The following is a 14,301-nucleotide window of genomic DNA, read 5'->3' as shown; positions in this document are numbered from 1 at the left end:
CCCTTCAGGAAATCTCGTTCTCAACGTGAATATCCAGAAGGATTCTCTACAGTTCAAAGTATTCACAATATCTCCCCCTCTCTCCTTTTATGTAATTTTCTCAATACCCAAAAACGAGAAATTCCCAATACCCCCCTTGTCACATTCTGTAAAGTGCTTTGATACAGGGTGCTCTAGATCTTTCTTCCGTATTAATCTACAGTGCTCCTGCATCCTTGTCTTCAAGGCTCTTGTGGTCCGACCGACATATCTTTTCCCACAACCACAGCTGATCAAATAGACCACATTAAAAGAAAAGTCTATCTTTTATCCTACCTTCATTAAAGGTCCATATCTAACAATGTTCGAGAACCTAGTCATTAGGGACCTGAGAGTGTTAGCTCAGGGCTTTTCTTTTTCTCAACTAAGAAATGATAATTTGAATAAAGGAGAACGTGCTGCCATTAAATCTTTGCAAGATAATGACATGTTGGTAATTAAATATGCAGACAAGGGGGGCGCTGTGGTGGTTCAGAGTAGGACTGACTATTTCAAGGAGGCATTTCGCCAACTTGGTGATGTGTCCTCCTACTCTGAACTACCACGGGATCCAACAGAATACTTTTTGAAGGAACTTTTAGATCTGGTGGATTTGGGATCAGCTACGTATGTTCTAAATAAAGATGAATCAGGGTTTATAATCAATTTGAAACCAGTTATTCCCATCTACCACCATCTCCCAAAGATCCACAAGACTTTGGTCGACCCCCCTGGTCGGCCAATAGTCTCCAGCATTGGATCTTTGGGAGATGGTCTGTCAAGATATGTCAATGCCTATTTGCAGCCTTTTGTTAGGCAACTGCCATCCTTCATCTTGGACTCAGGCGATTTGCTGACAAAGATGATGGAAGTGGAATGGAATCAGGAATTTTTGTGGGTAACTATGGATGTGGTCTCCCTGTATTCAATTATACGTCATGACCTGGGCATGACGGCTGTCCGTCACTTCATAGAATGTCCGGGTAGCTCATTACCAATGATCACATTCATTATGGAAGCCATATGTTTTCTCTTAACACACAATTATTTTCTTTTTGAGCACAAATTTTACTTACAACTTCGGGGTACGGCAATGGGGACGAGCTTCGCCCCCTCCTATGCCAATCTTTTTATGGGGTGGTGGGAAAATAATTTTATCTTTAACAGCACTAACACTTTTAGACACAATATTATTTTTTACAAACGTTTCATAGACGACCTTATCTTTATTTGGCACGGGAGCACAGATAGTTTATTAGCATTTTTTGATTATGTAAACAATAACACGTTAGATATTCACTTTACTATGGATTATCATGCACATCACATAAGCAACCTGGACATTCTGTTTTATATTGATCTAGAGAAAAATATACAAACAGATGTTTACAAAAAAGTTAATTCAAGAAATTCATTTTTGAGGGCAGACAGCTGTCACCCCGGGTCAGTGATTAGGGGTATACCCAAAGGTCAGTACCTCAGACTGAGGAGGAATTGCTCCACAATGATTGATTTCCTGACTCAGTCTGAGGCGCTGACTAATAGATTTGTTGAAAGAGGTTATGACAGGGAGACCCTCCAATCAACTCTCCAAGAAGTAGTTGAGATTAAAAGAGAAACGTTATTACCCCAGAACTCCAGGGTGAGGGATGCCAGGAAAGCAATAAAAAAGGATTTTCATGGGACCAAGAAAGAGTGTCCAATGTTTATATCGCAATATAATAAATCCAGTAGTCAAGTGAAGAAGATTATAAATAAACATTGGGACTTATTACAAATGGATCCTATTCTATGTGAATACACTAAACAGGGTCCAAAGTGTGTATATAGACGGGCCAAAACATTGGCAGCATTCATTTCACCAAGTGTCATTACTACCCCCCTAGGTAATCCTGATCGTTTTCTGACCAAGGGGTCCTTTAGGTGCAACCAGTGCAACATGTGCGAATTTATGAGACCATCAAGACATGTCTTTTCCCACAATCCACACAAGCAGTATAATATTAACAGCTTCATCAACTGTAACACAAATATGGTGGTCTATTTGATCAGCTGTGGTTGTGGGAAAAGATATGTCGGTCGGACCACAAGAGCCTTGAAGACAAGGATGCAGGAGCACTGTAGATTAATACGGAAGAAAGATCTAGAGCACCCTGTATCAAAGCACTTTACAGAATGTGACAAGGGGGGTATTGGGAATTTCTCGTTTTTGGGTATTGAGAAAATTACAAAAAAGGAGAGAGGGGGAGATATTGTGAATACTTTGAACTGTAGAGAATCCTTCTGGATATTCACGTTGAGAACGAGATTTCCTGAAGGGATAAATATAGAGTGAACCATTAACCACTTCTTGAGATAATAACAAACTAGATTCCCTGAAAATCGACCCTGTGCTACTAAAGACTAGCAAGCACTTTATGATCTAATCCCGCTCTCCCAACTTCTTATTGGTCATATTGCCCAGTCTCTTATCCAGCTTTTTGATTAGTTACATAGATTGTTCCAATTGAATTCCCTAGCTTTACAAAAGATTCGTTTTTTTCTGAAAAAGAGAAAAAAATTGCAGTACATATATGCTAGAAAACGAATAATTGTCCAACATACTGCATATGTCTAGTTATTAAGGATATTGATTCACCTACATACTCTACAAATGTTGTCAATGCCATTGTCTGCATGATCAATAAATAAATTTTCCTTGGGTGCCCCACAAGATGAGAAAAATATAAAAATATATTTGTTTGAATTAATTATGTCTCACTGTCATCACAAGGATGCTCATTTGTTTTTACATGAATTTATTGTTTTTAGATGTATTTTGTTATGTATATATATATATTTTTTAATTAATAAAATTGTATGTTTTGATTTTTGTTAAATGGCTGCCCAGTATCGCTATATACATTTTTTAGTGCATAGAACCAATTTTTTATCAGATTCCATAGCATTAGTTCATAAACACAAACATTTGAAGCATAGAATAACATTTATTGATTTTTGTATATATGTCTCTTGTTTATGATCTTTTTGCTCACATTTTTTTACGTCCATTTTTGTTTAAATTTTCATTCACATGTAATCCTCATGATTGGGGGATGGAGAACATGCTCCATATTTCTGCTTTCTCCGGTGAGTTCACTCAGGATGATAAGCTGGTTGGAGTATGGACATCTAGTCTCCCACTACTTGGGGGTGTAACATGTGATGTGATGGTATGACACTCACAATTTTTATAGCCATACATAGTTGAGATCCCATCACAAGATTGTTGTGCTGTTTTATAGCAGCAGCAGGCACGTAGAGCTGGGATGGGGGCGGATACAGTCTCCCCTGTGATCACTCCTCCCTGTGTGGCACTCCCCTAGGGGCGTTCCCCTGCAGTGGTGGGGAGATTGCGTGAGGCGGGTTACTCCCCCGTTCAGAGCCGCGATGCGCATGCGCGAGACTAGTGAGTTTCTATTGGTTATGACATAAACGTGACGTCACAGATATCGCGAGATTTGGCGGCCATTGCTACATAAACGCTCTGTATATCGTGTGGAAGCACTTCTTGATAAAGTGCTATGCACGAAACGCGTAGAAGGGTTGCATCCCTTGATTTTATGACACTTCAATAAAGATCAGCTATTTTTGGCCAGACCTGTTCTTCCTTTGGATCGCGGTGCGCTATATGACATAGTTAGTCTGACATGACATAAAGGTTTTTATCTGATATTTCCGTGTTTCCTCTTTATCAGTGAAATGTTTAACTTTCTTCATTTTGGGACAAATCTTACAGTGCCCGCATTTAAACGATCCAATCAATTTTGGAAAAAAAGACAGTTTATTTTGGTTGGAATTAGTTGTTTTCAACAAACTAGGTGACAGGCGATTCCCTAGCGTAGCTGCTCTACGGAACACTATTTTGGGTCCCACACATGCCATTTTGTTTAATAAAGGATCTAATGAAAGTGTGGCCCAATGTTTGCGTATAATAGTTTTAATTGAGTTCGCTTGTTCGCTATAATTTGTAATAAAGAATGGCGCTTCTGTGTTCTCGGCCTTGGTGTCTATCTGTGTACTACTGGCTGACATATTAGTAAGGGTATTCCTATCTATATTCAGTGCATGCTGGTATGCCTGGTCAAGGTCTGCACCATCGTTCCCCCTCGACAGGAACCTCCCTCTCATCTCTTTCGCCCTGTGGATAAAGGCCTCCAATGTGGAGCAGTTCCGGCGTAATCGCAGGAACTGCCCCTTTGGAATGCCCTTAACCAGAGGGCGTGCGTGACAACTGTTATAATGAAGCAATGAATTCCTGGCATTCTCCTTTCTATAAATGTCTGATTGAATTTTATACTCCATATCCACATATAAATTTAAATCTAGAAAATACATTTGGTTTTTATTATATGTGTGAGTAAATTTCAAGTTGAGAGTATTGTCTGCCAGGTATTCAAAGAACCTCAAAAGGTCTTCCTCCCCACCACTCCAGATCAAAATCAGGTCGTCAATGTAGCGTTTGTAGAACACCACATGACGCCTGAAGGGATTAGAATCTCCAAACACGTGGGACATCTCCCACCAACCCATGAACAGGTTGGCGTAGGAGGGGGCAAAGGATGTCCCCATGGCTGTCCCACGTGTTTGGAGATAATACTGCTGGTCAAAGAAAAAATAATTGTGCGTGAGTGAAAATCTGATACTATCGAGAATAAAAACTATGTGTGCTGGCGAAAGAGTGGAATGATGTTGTAAAAAGTGCTCAGTGGCTGTAAGGCCGTGCTCGTGATTAATAATATTGTATAGGGAAGCCACATCCAGGGTAACCCAGATGTAGCTAGGGTGCCAAGTGATGGGTGCTAAGAGGGATAAAACGTGCTTAGTGTCAATAACATGTGAGGGTAAAGAAACGACCAGTGGCTGTAAAAAGTGATCTATGTATTGTGATAAGTGTTCACCCAGGGAACCAATAGATGAAATAATGGGTCTACCTGGGGGTGCAGTGAGTGTTTTGTGTATCTTAGGCAGATGATGAAAGATGGGAGTGATAGGATCTGGAGTAGTGAGGAAGTCCCGCTCACTAGGCGAGAGAACATGTAAAATCTCACCTTCGTCCAAGAGGTCCTGGAACTCTCTAATGAACATAGGAGTAGGGTCCCTGTCGAGGGTGTGGTACGCTTTAGGAAGCCCCTATCTGTATGACTGACTTATAAGTGTATGACCTGGTTTAATGTGAATCTAGTGTTGAGCATATTTATCTTGCAGTGTTGACAACAGCATTTTATTGCATTTATATACCTGGAATGTGCAGCCAAACAGTCTTATCATTTTGCTATTGTGTATGTCTGATTATATATTTAAGATGCTCTCCGTGCATAGAATATGTTTAAAGTGAGTTGCACAGACATTAGGACTTTAATAGCATTGATATTAACTTACAGGCATAAAGCACTCAAGGGGTTAAATTTTTAAATCCGCTTTCGCGGGCTTTTAGGTATTTAAGAGGCTGTCACCACTTCTCCCCACTCCAAGACGAAGCCCTCTGCGTAAGGGTGAAACGCGTTGAGGGGGAGATGCTGGTGTAGCCCTGGTGTGTGTTAATAAAGTTTTTTTGGAACAAGACATCCGGGAGCCTTTCTTCAGACATGCGCAGTTGCGCCGCACTTCTACCCATTCTCTGACCTGCATCTCGGCGGCGGCACGCAGGAGGAGGCGAGGAGAGCGGTCTCACAACCCAAGGAGCAGGTGAGGTCATTCTTTCCCCCTGCACCGGTTGATTTAGTGGCCCTGTTCAGCTCCCCCATGCCTACCCCAGTGTCTGTTATCCTCAGACCTGCCTCACACTGAAGCGCTTGACAGACTTTCTGCAATGCAGATGCCAACCTAAAAAAAATTAAATACAACATGAAATAAACGTTTTTCTTACTTTTGATGTCTTCACCCACCGAATCCTACTCCATCATCAGCAGCAGCAGCAGCAGCAATTCCTGGTCCACGACCCAATGCTCCTAAACAGCCACGTTCCACCGGTAAGTTCTTTCAATCTTTTCTTCATCTGTAAATTAAAATCCATTTTGGGTTCTTTAGCTTCATCTGTAAATAACAAAAGATTATGCAAAGCATAATAAAATTAAAAATATAAATTAAACATAGACTTCCCTCAGTTACCTGCAACAGGGAGAAAAAACAAAAAAGATAATATTAGAGAAAAGGATACAGATTATTTAAGGAATGGAGCAATATCTATTTCCACATTGAGACCCCTAGGGGTCAGGGTCCTCAATTTATGGATCCAGAAAGTCTTCCTTTTTATTAATGCCAAACTTCTGTCCCGCCCCTCCAATATTGTAAAACATGTTCAATTGCCATAAATGTCAAACCTGTCGGGTCCCCCTGATGTCTTTTCGCCCTGTCGCCGGTAACTGGGGGAAGTCTATGTTTAATTTATATTGTTTATTTTATTATACTTTGTACAAACTTTGTTATACTTGTTAATTCGTCTGCACATTCCTTATCTTTGTCATATTCATTGCTGATACTATTATCCATTATTTATGGTATTTGTTATTTAATTACATGTTCAATAATCCTTTAAAGACTTAATGTCAAAAAACGAAAAACGATTACCCTCTGCTCCTTTCTAAACCTCTTTTTAATAATGACTATATCTAATATCTAAATCCAGTACAACATCTGGAATTTTTATCCTAGATTTCTATAATTAATATATATATATTTCTCTTTGTATACATCACCAGTTATCTGGTTTATTTGCTCCGAATTCTCATTATTGTTCCCTTGGTGATATAGACACAATATTAGTTACATATGTAACAGTACAGTGTACAGCAAATACATGTAACCAAATCACCAGTGAAAGTGCCCACCCTTGAATGATAATTCTATATGCTCCAAAGTAGCAGTTCAGGACGTTTTCGGTCAAAAATCCACATTGAGGGCAGTGGGGGTTTCCGCCCCAAAATACAGTACTGTATATAAAGTAGAATTAAATGGACATGAACTAAAAGGTGACACGGTGTGCTCATTTGCATGTCATTTCCCAGAATCCCTTACTGCAGTGGAAGCACAGTATGCTTGTGAAAAGCAGGATTGTAGACCTGTCTGAGATGTAAATGTGCTCACAAGTGGTATTTGTATGTAGCAAGGTACTCCCTGGCTACTATTCTACCCAATGGGCTGGCAATAAACCCTGGTATTTACAGGCTTGCCAGTAGTTGGTATGGGGTTTTTCCCTTCACCTTTGGTACTGCACTTGAGTGACAGCAGAGGGTGGTACATCCTGTTGGAGCTGGGACAACGAGGTGCCCGCCTTCAGGCTGTACTTAAGGGCAGGACCGCCCTAAATTTGGAGGTTGTTCCTTCCTACTTGAGGAAGGCAGGTCACACGTCGGGGAGCCTGAGATTGGGGCCTACCCATGTGCTCTTCCCTCCGGGGAGGAGTGAGTGTGATTATACCTTTGCCTCCGCTAGGACGTCTGCGGGTGCCCTTGGCCTGTAGTGACGGTCCAGGGACCATCTCCAGTGAGAGCTGATCTAAGGAGACTGTATCCCGCAGAAGACTGCTGCGTAGCTGTTGTGTTTCTGCAAAGTGTGTAGTAATAAACTGTTCCTGTTTGCAATATACCTCCGGCCTGGTGTGTGATCTAACTGGGGAGAGAGGTAATCAGTTCTACCATGGGAGATCATCTCCATTTCCCTGGAACCTACGGCAGACGGAGGCGCTGCACTGCTAAGTATTATGTGGGGTATGGACCCCAGAAGCCTGTTCCTGTGTCCCAAAGTCATTGTGGAGGACTCAGCCCTCTTGTTACCAGCAGGTATGCACCACACACACCCTGTAATGGCCCCTATCTGTGATTGAGGGGCAGTGGGGGGGGGGGGAGGGGTGAGGGATAGGGGGAAACACTGTTACATGTATTTGCTGTACACTGTACATTGGTGGGTTTTTGTCACTTTTTTACCCACCATTACTTATATCGTTATTGTAGAGGTAAAAGTAATTAACTACATTCTTTGAGTAATGATCAGTAGGCGATTAAATGTTCTTTTTGACATTATTTCAAAATCATACCTAATGCGTTTTATGTTTTGGTAACTCTGTACTGAGACTAAATAGGCACTTAATTAGTTTTTCAATAGAAATATCAAGAAATTCCATTTAGTGAGTTTCTGCCAAAAAATGCACTTAATGAGTTTTACCGCTACAACGACGATATAATGTGTGGTTGAAACCCCTTAGTCTAAAATTATGTGCCTGAGTGCACTGCTTTGTTCCTTTTTATGTGGAATCTTTGCCAAGTTTAGTTTTACATAAACTCCTCTAACAATCTGCATGAAATACAAGCCTTTTTAAAAAAATTAATTTATTTTAACAAGTTTCTTAGATTTAGCGTAGATGCTGACAAAAAAATATATATATAATTTTTTGAATACCCGTATACCTTCATTGATGTCTCCTCCTTGTTTGGCATCTTAACTAATTTGCTGTTCAGAATTTGCTTGTAGGTTCCTGAAAAAGAAAATGACTTCAGTCTATTACGACCCAAGTTAATTGTGTCACCAGATGGCACCATATAACCCATTCCATTTAATTTAATAGACTTGCATTATCTTTACAGAGCTACTAACTACATGTCCATTGCATAAAAGTGAAGCCAAAAATAATAAATGAAAATGGGCAAATCTCTAAACATTTGGTTGATTTTGGCATAATGCATCTTATTTTTGTTTTCTGTTCAGTGACCACTAGTGCTGAGAACCAGCCTGAGAAAGGAGGTTTTAAAGCCGCAGTCCTCCCCCACCCCACAAATTTACGAATCAGTGGGGCAAATGCCACCAATCGCAGCAGGGTTCCCCTCACTCATTAGCAGTAATAAAGCGGCAGACATTTTGATTTCAATGAAATGACAATTGGAATGATCCTGAATTAGGGAGCCCAGTTACAAGAATTTTAGTGCATATGTATCAAGGCAAATGTGGTGCAAGTATGGGGAAAAACATCTGCAGAGTATGTGTCAAAGAGAAAAATTAGATTTAAAATCAATAGGATTTTTTTGCCCCAGAATTGCACTACTTTTGCCTTGTGTTTATAGTTTATGGGGCTCCTCAATTCAGCTGACGAAATAGTGCAAAGAAATACGGTATAAATGCGAGAGTTGATGGCTGCTTTAATTTAAAGGGACAGTTTCACTTAGGAAAAAATGAACTAATGGCAATATTGGGGGCTAAACATCAAGGATATTCTCAGCAAAAGAAGCTTGTTTATAAACATACATTTAAAAATACTTGTTAACATATTAAACAGCATGACATTGGGGCCCACAAAGGAGCTCCCCCCACCCCTCCTGTCTATACACATTCCCATAATAATACCTATAATAAATAAACACAAAGGAAGGTCCGCAGGTACAAAGGCTGTGACTTTAATTAAAATACATAACGTAATCTGATAAGTGCCAACCCTGCCAGAGTGTTCAAACAATGGGTAAAGGCCAATGGTACTCAAACCATGGCGCGCAACACCCCCAAGCCAGGCACCGCAATGGCCATTTAGTGAGAATGGGCCCCAGGAACCCAAAGCACAATGGGCCCTGCTCACTCAACACTTCCAGCCACAACAGGGCTTTACCAAACCATAGAGCCCTGCCTGGCAAGGTTAAAGTGCACTTACCTCCCAACAGCTGCCGCGATAGAGGCAACAACACGTCCCGTACTGCTCACTCTGTGATTAGTTGAATGTGTTTCAAAGTGGGCCAGTACGTTGTGTGCCATTGCAATGTGTGAATTTGTCACACATCATCCTTTGTATTGGGTAGGTGGGTTTTAGAATGCTGTCGCTATTCTGGACCCAGGGTCACGTATAGGGTGTGAATAGACCCAGATAGCTTAACTCATGCCTTCCCTCTTCCAAATCACAACAAGTCCTTTTGTTTTTCTTGGTTTTATTGAAGGAAAGTCACAGGAAGAAATGTACTTGCAAATGTAGTGTGGGTAGAGAGTGCTTCTCTGTCTGAAGTGCAGTGAATCAAGATAAGGCAGTGTAAAAACAGAAAGGCCTTGCTGGAGTTAATAGCAGGCAGGTACTCTACTCACTCAGAGTCCAGGGTGAAAAGGAAGTAAGGGCTGAGTGTCACACAGGAAAAGTATGAGATTGGACTAACTGTCAGCAGGGACAGGGGGGGGGGGGAATAGAAAATCCCATTCTAGGAGAATAGCTGAGGTTGCTATAGCAACTCACTGACTAGGGCTGTGTAAACAACATGTGTATCAAAATGTAGCCTTTCACATGCAGCTAGCTGCTGGGACAGGGAAAATAACAGGCAGCTAAGCTAGGGAGACATGAATCCTATGAGCTGCAAAGGGAGACAGAAAAATAGGAAATCCTGTTCTAGGACAGTCGCTCAGTGGTAACATCTCTCCCTTTGAAGCAGGGGAACACAGTTTACTTCCCAGCTCCTTGTGACCTTAGCCAGGTCACTTTATCACCCTGTGTCTCAGGCACCAAAATGAGATTGTAAGCTCTATGCGGCAGGGACTGTTTGTGCTATGGATAGAAAGCAATATTATTAATGTATCATTTTATTGGACCAGCATACTTGGCAGAAATAAACATCATGGACGACTAGGCATTAGGAAGGCCAGGCTTGGAAAGTCAGTGAAGTTGTTGACGAAAGAAAGGAGAGTACTTTCTATTTAATACACACACTCCGTGAACACAGTATGAGTGCGGTAGTAAATACTACCATTTTCTTATTTTAAAAAAATGCTAATGTAGTTGTAACAGGGTGAATTCTCTGTTGTATTGTAAGGCATCAGGCATGGTCAGTGCTTATGCGCTGACACATGCTGAGCCGTGCTGCTGCTCGGCACTGAGTCCCTGCAGCCGCAATGAGAGCGGCTTTAGCAGGGGCTCGCGCACGCGTCAGCACGCTTGGGGAAGCGTATGTCTGACGGAGTCTTGAGATTTTCTTGCTTGCCGGAGCGCAGGGCCGGTCACGTGAGCGGTGCGCCCAATGAGGGCGAACCAGCTCCGTGACATCACTGGCCCGCCCCCGTCCCGCCCCCTGACGGCAACCTGTGTAAGGCCAGGGAAAGCACCGCTTTCCCTGAGCCTCAGCATGCCTCCGCACTGTTTGGGGCACTATGTCCCAGGCCTTAGACAGGTAAATCCTGTCCACACAGACTGATACAGAACTGAGGAGATTAATCCCAAAGCGGGCCATTTTGGATTAATCTTTTCAACTGATTTGTTAGGGGTATAAAAACCCAAAGTCTCTCACTAAAGGAATCGCAAGCACCGAGAGAGAGTCAGTGCTGCCAGAGATATTGCAGGGGAAGAGAGACTCTGCTCCAGGCAACACCAGTCCCTGGAACACGCCAGAGGGAAACTCCAATAGACAGCACCATGGACCCTCGACTGACGTAAAGAGCACCCTGCTTATGTTGAAACTTTATTAAGAGGCCTAGCCTTCCAGCCCCCAGATAGGAAGTGCTGCCAATTTAGTACTATTTCAGAATTATTTTAGAGCTATGCAAATGACACTTTCTGGATACTAATTGTAAAAATAAAGCTTACAATGCTCACATGCTGTCCATTAAATTAGAACCATATTGAATCATGGTAATTAAGCCAATTCCCTTTCAAAAAGTTTACACAATCTATAAATTACTGTCTTTATCCTTCTTTCAAAATGGAGTCCAATTTCTTGAATTTACACTAAAAGCATGTCTTTTAACCTGGCCTATATCTGGGGTAAGGTAAATCCTTGGGTCATAAATGTATTTTCTTGTAGCCGGTTTGCATTTAATGGTGTACATAGAGTATGTCTGATCAGCCTACTTTGTAAAACTAGTTAAAGAACATTGTTTTTATATATAAATATAGTGGCCGACAAATCCGGTCGCCACGGGCAACCAGATTTGACCCCTTGGTGACACCGCCTCATGGACACGCAGCGCACGCGGTTCTGTGCTTGTTAAAAAAAAAAAAATGTTTAAAATCCTTCTTCCTGATTGGTTAGACAGGACTTGGCGTCCTGCCAGGTTTTTTTTTTTTTTTTTGCCAGCAGCTAGGCTCTATATAAAAACAAAAAGAACGATTCCTGTGCTCCTACCAATTAGGCTAAAATAAAATAATAATCTCATGAAAAAAGGGTATTTTGTTAAACCCTTTGGCCAAAGCATTCGTAAGCCTGCATGCCACGTCAAGGCATACCCGTTTAATGCAGGTACCTACACTATATATATATATATATATATATATATATATATATATATATGTAACGGCTGGACCCCCCTTGTCTGACCCACCCAATCTCACATTGGCCCGTGTGGTCTAACCGGTACCCATTACAAGGTCGTGTGTGGTGGTGCACCTGCAAGTAACAGGACTCCTGAGTCTCCCGCTTGGTGTTATAGAGGATATCATCAGGACAGGTAGCTGAGGTAGTGGGTGCGAGTCCAACTTACTTCACGTGCAGCGCCTCCACCTCATCAGGATCTATGCTTCCGCAGGGAGATGGTCCTGGTGAGGAACTCCTTCTCGGTGGTGACTGCCACTGCAGAGTAATCTCACACTCACACAGTGGGGGTTTCTTTGAACACGACATCTTTATTGTAGGTTGGGATGTAGCAGACTGCCCCATGCAGCTGCCGGCTCTAGCCGCACATCTCGCCGTGCTGTCCCTTTGCCAGGTACGCCCTCCCGTATTGAAGTGGGATTCCCTTTCTCCTAGGGAGATCACAACTGCGCCAGGTCCCTGGACACAGTGTGGCTTAGACAGACTTGACTGGTCACTCTGCTACCGCTAGTTACAGCACTAGGGTCACAAAAGTATTCCTCCAATCCCTTATGCCATAGCATACATTCCCTATCCAGGGACTCAGAGCATACAGCCACTCCCTTCCTTACACAGGGCACCACACCAGGGTGTGAGGGGAAACCTACATAACTACTGTTGGCAGGCCTGTACTTACCAGGGCTTACTGCCAACAGGGAAGATGTACGCAGTCATTATTATGCATGGCTACATATATATATATGTAATAGTTGTCCCATGGACTGGTGAAAAAAGTGTAAAAGCCCTGAAGGGGTTAAATAAAGTATGAGCTTATGTGAGTAGTGCAATTCAAATCTGGCTAAAGCCAGTATCATACTTACCTTTACTATAGAGGTAAACTGGGTGCACAAATTCCCTGGTGTGAATATAATAAAACTTACACATATATATCTCTGTCAGCCTTACACATTCACCTACCATTCAATGGGGGCTGATGTCCAGACTGACACTGGGGGTTGTATTGTACCTGCACTAATTGGAAAATTGGTAGGGGCTCAGGGTTTAAAAAAATACCCTTTTTCATGTATGTATGTATGTATGTCTTTATTTGTATAGCGCCATAAAATGTACATAGCGCTTCACAGTTGTAATACATGTCATATAAATAACAAATATAAATAACAGATCATGGGAATAAGTGCTTCAAACATACTGTAAAAGTAACATTAAGGAAGGAGTCCCTGCTCCGAGGAGCTTACAATCTAATTCATGAGATTATTATTTTATCTTAGCCTAATTGGTAGGAGCGCAGGAATCGTTCTTTTTGTTTTTCTATATGCAAGGCCTATCTTTTTACCTGCAGCAAACTTCTATAGGGAGGAGCGCTGTATTATTTACAGTTTCTCCATAATATTAGGCAATCGTTTTCCTTGCTTCATACTCCCATAGGGCATTTTAAATATAGAATCTCTGAAACGTCATAGGGGTAGGTTTAAATGCTCATCTGCTTTACATAGCAGTTACTGAGCCCCTACCAATTTTCCAATTAGTGCAGGTATAATACACCCCAGTGTCAGTCTGGACATCACCCCCCATTGAATGGTAGGTGAATGTGTAAGGCTGACACACACACACATATATATATATATATCTGGAACCCGTTGGATGTACCAATTGTGGTTTTATGCAAACGGGTTCGAGTTACTCTCACCCTCATAGTGGGGCTCAAATCAGGATCAAACATTTTCTTAACTGTGAATCGCGCTTTGTTGTTTACATGATAAAATGCCCTTGCGGTCTCCAATACGTGGGTAAAACCTCAAGTATGTTAAAGGAAAGGATCGCGATTCATCGTTCCACTATTAGAAAGGCATTGAACAGCACTGATGACAACACTGAGCTTAAATATCTACCTGTTGCTAGACACTTTAAAGAAATGCGGCATTCTCTAGCTACTATGCGCTGTATGCCCATTCTTCAAGGGCAGCCACCACCACGAGGT

The 14,301-nt window shown here is 41.8% G+C and overlaps 1 long non-coding RNA gene across 2 annotated transcripts; it reads right to left on the bottom strand.

The window, feature by feature from the left end:
* Positions 1–5,932: 5,932 nt before the first annotated feature.
* On the bottom strand, positions 5,933–10,158 carry LOC142483705 (uncharacterized). Of its 2 annotated transcripts, none has more exons than XR_012797423.1 (3): positions 9,692–10,158; positions 8,463–8,530; positions 5,933–6,093 (listed from the first exon to the last, which is right to left on the bottom strand). It is a non-coding gene; the product is annotated as an uncharacterized LOC142483705 (long non-coding RNA). The 2 variants fall into 2 exon arrangements; XR_012797424.1 differs by having other exon boundaries at positions 5,994–6,055.
* Positions 10,159–14,301: the final 4,143 nt, after the last annotated feature.

The sequence above is a fragment of the Ascaphus truei genome, unplaced genomic scaffold (genome assembly GCF_040206685.1).
Source record: "Ascaphus truei isolate aAscTru1 unplaced genomic scaffold, aAscTru1.hap1 HAP1_SCAFFOLD_359, whole genome shotgun sequence".
Taxonomy (NCBI): domain Eukaryota; kingdom Metazoa; phylum Chordata; class Amphibia; order Anura; family Ascaphidae; genus Ascaphus; species Ascaphus truei.
This window is presented reverse-complemented; position numbering and strand designations above follow the sequence as displayed.